Below are 5472 nucleotides of genomic sequence, written 5' to 3' on the forward strand. Positions count from 1 at the left end.
GTTTAATATTTGAATCCGCACAGTTTAAGCGAACTAGGGGAGACCTCCCCCGTTTAGCTTATATGCTGCCAAAACGTATATGAAATGTTGGGTATTTCTGTAAAACATACAAGTTTAATCTTTGAATCCGCGCAGTTTAAGCGAACTAGGGGAGCTTATATGTTGCCAAAACGTATATGAAATGTTGCGTATTTCTGTAAAACATACGACATGTTTAATATTTGAATCCGCACAGTTTAAGCGAACTAGGGGAGACCTCCCCCGTTTAGCTTATATGCTGCCAAAACATATATGAAATGTTGCGTATTTCTGTTGAACATACGACATGTTTAATCTTTGAATCCGCGCAGTTTAAACGAACTAGGGGAGACCTCCCCCGTTTAGCTTATATGCTGCCAAAACGTATATGAAATGTTGCGTATTTCTGTTGAACATACGACATGTTTAATCTTTGAATCCGCGCAGTTTAAGCGAACTAGGGGTGACCTACCTTGTTTAGCTTATATGTTGCCAAGACGTATATGAAATGTTGCGTATTTCTGTTGAACATACGACATGTTTAATCTTTGAATCCGCGCAGTTTAAGCGAACTAGGGGAGACCTCCCCCGTTTAGCTTTTATGTTGTCAAGACGTATATGAAATGTTGCGTATTTCTGTAAAACATACAACAAGTTTAATCTTTGAATCCGCGCAGTTTAAGCGAACTAGGGGAGACCTCCCCCATTTAGCTTATATGCTGCCAAAGCGTATATGAAATGTTGCGTATTTCTGTAAAACATACGACATATTTAATCTTTGAATCCGTTCAGTTTAAGCGAACTAGGGGAGACCTCCCCCGTTTAGCTTCCATGTTGCCAAGACGTACATGAAATGTTGCGTATTTCTGTTGAACATACGACATGTTTAATCTTTGAATCCGCGTAGCTTAAGCAAATTTGGGGGTACTACCCCCGTTTTATCTATTAGCTAATACCGTCTCAAAGGTTTTATGAAACGGTGCCTTTTTCTGCTGAACATACGGCATGTTTGAAGCGCAGTTTATGCGAACAGGAGGAGACCCTTTCCTTTTTATTTTATACCGCATATATTCCAGGGTCTAAATCAGGGTGAGGTTTTCTTTGTGGCATGTTGACACTCGAGCTAAGAGACGGTAGAAATCCCGACTACTGCTATGAATATCTCCGCGACTCAACCTCTGCTTGAAGAATAAGGATGTAGTAGGTATACCGTTTTGTGCAGTGAGTTGTGTTTTCTCTATAAAACGGCAAGCAGTTCTTACTACAGGTAAATGTACGAAATATGTTTATTTCTTTATCTACAAGCAAGCGTCGAGAAAGAACAGTTTGTGCACACAGGCGGTGTCTTCTCGTGTTGCTCGTGTTTGTTTGGGCAGGCAAGATGTAAATTTATTCAGCGTTATTTCGTACTCGCCATGGGGCGCACGCCTCCGTCCGTCCAAGGAGGTTGAACTTCCTTGGTCCGTCTGTGGCACAGCTGTGTCATGTGATAGGAAGTATCCAATGGCAGAAAAGAGTGGGGGGTTCAAATTTACGGGCCATACGTACGACAAGGAGCGGCTATTTTCCAGGCGTTCATTTTTGAAGAGAAGTATTGAAGAAAGTTTGGGCCTGCTCTAGCCCGCAAGTTGTGGCCGCGACACCGCTTTTACCGCCTAGGACCCCCGATGACGGAATTTGACTCAAAGATACGAGGTGGCTATCATTCTGTACAAGCTGTTGTTGTTGGAAATCGACACAGAATGGAAATCACGGCCCTTGTACCATCCGGATTAATAGAAGCCGAGACTGCAAGCTGAACATGTTTCGCGTTCACAGAATCCAGGACCATCCAACAACACGAGTCATATCGGCCACTACTCTAGGATACTCTAGATCTTACCGGATTCTTATTCCTGTGGTGACCAGATGGAACTGTACATGTGTGCTCTTTTTAGCTTACGCCGAGACGCTTCACCCGACTCTGGAAATGGGACTGTGGACTGCTGCACGGAATTGCGCAACCGTTGTGATTGTTTCAACTGCCGACTACATCAGAATGAAAGGCCACAAATACCTAGTAGGCTGTAGTTTTTTTTACTTTTCCATGTAATATTTTCTCGTAATTCAATAAAATTTTAAAGTTTCATCCATTGTATTTTCTTGCTTTGAAATGTGCTAATGATTATTCTCCTAAAATGGCACTTATCTACACCTTAATGTACACGTATATGAGACGTACAGAGGGAACTTTAAACATGTCTTAAGGGTGTTTTGGTACGTATTTATGACAACTTTAAGCTGCTAAAAAGAAAAATATAGACACATTAAATCCTCTTAATTCACACGTATATGAGACGTAAATAGGCTTTAGATCAAATAAACGTGAAGTGTAAACATGTCTTAAGGGCGTTTTAATAAGTATTTATGGCAAATTTAAGCTGCTGAAAAGGCACCTAAACACACGTTATAATCCACTTAATGCACACGTATAAGAGACGTAAATAGGCTTTAGATCAAATATACGTGAAGTTTAAACATATCTTAAGGGCGTTTTAATAGATATTTATGGCAACTTTAAACTGCTGAAAAGGCACCTAAACACACGTTATAATCCTCTTAATGTACACGTATATGAGACGTAAATAGGCTTTAGATCAAATATACGTGAAGTTTAAACATGTCTTAAGGGCGTTTTAATAGATATTTATGGCAACTTTAAACTGCTGAAAAGGCACCTAAACACACGTTATAATCCTCTTAATGTACACGTATATGAGACGTAAATAGGCTTTAGATCAAATATACGTGAAGTTTAAACATGTCTTAAGGGCGTTTTAATAAGTATTTATGGCAAATTTAAGCTGCTGAAAAGGCACCTAAACACACGTTATAATCCACTTAATGAACACGTATATGAGACGTAAAGAGGTTTTAGATCAAATAAACGTGAAGTTTAAACAAGTCTTAAGGGCGTTTTAATAGATATTTATGGCAACTTTAAGCTGCTGAAAAGGCACTAAAACACACGTTATAATCCACTTAATGCAATTGTATATGAGACGTAAAGAGGCTTTAGATCAAATAAACGTGAACTTTAAACAAGTTTTAAGGGGGTTTTAAAAATCATTTAAGACATCTTTAAGCTGCTGAAAGACAACGGGAAAACCGGAAAATAAGGACTAACACGGACCTACAGAAAGACCACTTAAAGGCAATATTTACGTACTCGTATAAGTGGTGTATAGATCCGTAAAGGAGGAAAATACGTCAACATTACGCATGGTTTCAGCATCCTTAAATACCGTTTTTCGTGCCGTGCGATGGCCACTTCTCGTGAAAGGACTCGACCTACTTCCCTTGTGGCGGTAAGAGTCTCTATGTTGGGTGTGGCGGGAATGTGTCGTCCTGATGGACATGATATACGTCTGTCAGGAACACCTCGTCGTCTTCGCTCTTGTCCGGTAGGTTGGCCTGTGCATTAGATCACGAGAGAACACAGTTTAACCCGTTTTATGTAAAAGTTTTATACTATAGTAATATAATAGTGATGCTAGCAATAATGGATTATTGTAAAATCACCCTCATAAATTTGCTACTATCGCAGTACGTCTGTTGGTGTGTGTTTTACATGGATTAAGTCACCACATGGATGGTCGTCACAGTTAGCTAATGTTAATCTCAGGAGCTGCTGTACGTAGAGAGAACGCACGCAAAGAACAAAGGTTAAAATTGCACGTACGGTGGGTTGTGCCCCAGGCTTAAAGTTGTGCTAAGTTGAACTCTGGTTACTCGACGCATTGGAACATCGTGCTTACTTACCTTGACGACATACCGAAAGACGTTGACCCGCAGCTGCTTCGATGATTGACCTACTGGAATCGCCAACGTCTGACGTAATCGTCAAGTACGTATCCCTGCGGCACTGTAACTGCGAATAGGGACGAAGAGGGAACAGCTGACCGTTACTGGAATATTCAACTGGAGTATATTTGGAAAGGCTGGAAAATCAGCACATTACAATGTTGACGACTACAAAAATAGAGGTATAGAATAAGATTTAATATCCTATGAATATGGGCCAGCATAGCATGGATGAGAGAGAACATTTGGAGAGAATATTTGGAGAGGCCGGGAACCCCGGCGGAACATGAAGGCAGGTGGATGAAACGTTAACCAAATTTTCGGCGTCCTCTTGCACATTGGCAAGATAACAGATATGATAACCGGAAAGAGCAACGTAAATTGTAAATTATTCTTAGTAAGTCATTATCATTTTTTTTAATCACACTTTTACAATTAACAAACTAGTTCGCACAACGAACCAGGATAGACGGCACTTATACTGATCGAACTCATCAATAAATCTTAAGGGGTGATCAATAAGTTCGATGCCTCACGCAGGAATGTACAGCCCGAATTTCTGGGCATGTAAAACCTTTTATAAATGTCAGCCAAACTTCAAACCATTGTGGTTATTACTTTCCAGGCAACACCAAGTAAGCTTAGGCGTCACCCCAAACGCTTTGTTACATAGATTTATCAGGTTTTATCAAGAAGATTAACATTATTTTAACCTCCTAACCTTAGTTTGATTCACACTTGACAATGCTATTCAACATGAATAAGTAGTCTAATTGTTGCATTGTTAGGAAGCATGTGGGCACAAAAATCTGGGAAGGAACGGGTGGATGAAATAGTTGAGATATAGGTTTACCGATCTCCTCAAACGGACAACATTAGAAAGTAGAAAGTTTAGGATAAGTCTCGTCTCGGACCACGTTGCCTGGGCCAATCAGAATGCATCACGTTTCCCTACGCTGTACCACATCTGGAATTCATTTTATATAGACTTCTCGGAAATCCGCTGCGAAAAATATAGCTCTACACCATGCGGATTTCTCTCTCACTATACGTCACCAAAACAATCCGAAGAAGGCATGTGGCAGGAAGAGAACTACACAACCGTTTACGTGGTGAACAGATGCATAAACATGAACTTGAACATATTCTATGGAAGTACAAAAAAGTTAACGCAAACGTTACGTAACTTAAACCTGTTTTCAAAATGGTGGATCGCTGCCCGATATTCAGACCTCCGGGTCACAATCACATAACTAAGTGTCGAAAAATTTAAGACTACAATGAAGTAAAGTAACGTTAAAGTACACAACAGTACAAGACAGGTATCCACAACACGGTCCACCTACCTTTCCTTCTGACGAGTAGTTTGAGATGTCTTTCCCACTAAGCCCTCCACCGCCCGTACCCGCTGCATCTTGCCTCGCTCCCCGAGTGTCAATACAGTGGTCATGGAAGATTTACTCCGGGCTGGCGTTCTCTTCAGAGTCAGGGATCGGCAGGCATCTTTATATGTGTTCTTTCTGCCTCCCTGCCCCGCGCGTCACCCATCACACTTCACAGGCCCAGTAGCCTTGCCACGTCCTCAGTTCTCTCGATCTCCCAGTTCCCATC

The 5472-nt window shown here is 41.0% G+C and overlaps 1 long non-coding RNA gene across 1 annotated transcript; it reads right to left on the minus strand.

Moving 5' to 3' along the window:
• Positions 1 to 3323: 3323 nt before the first annotated feature.
• On the minus strand, positions 3324 to 5270 carry LOC118429324. Its single transcript, XR_004832721.1, has 3 exons — positions 5208 to 5270; positions 3820 to 3928; positions 3324 to 3471 (listed from the first exon to the last, which is right to left on the minus strand). It is a non-coding gene; the product is annotated as an uncharacterized LOC118429324 (long non-coding RNA).
• Between the last annotated feature and the right edge of the window lie 202 nt (positions 5271 to 5472).

Source organism: Branchiostoma floridae, chromosome 13, assembly GCF_000003815.2.
Source record: "Branchiostoma floridae strain S238N-H82 chromosome 13, Bfl_VNyyK, whole genome shotgun sequence".
Taxonomy (NCBI): domain Eukaryota; kingdom Metazoa; phylum Chordata; class Leptocardii; order Amphioxiformes; family Branchiostomatidae; genus Branchiostoma; species Branchiostoma floridae.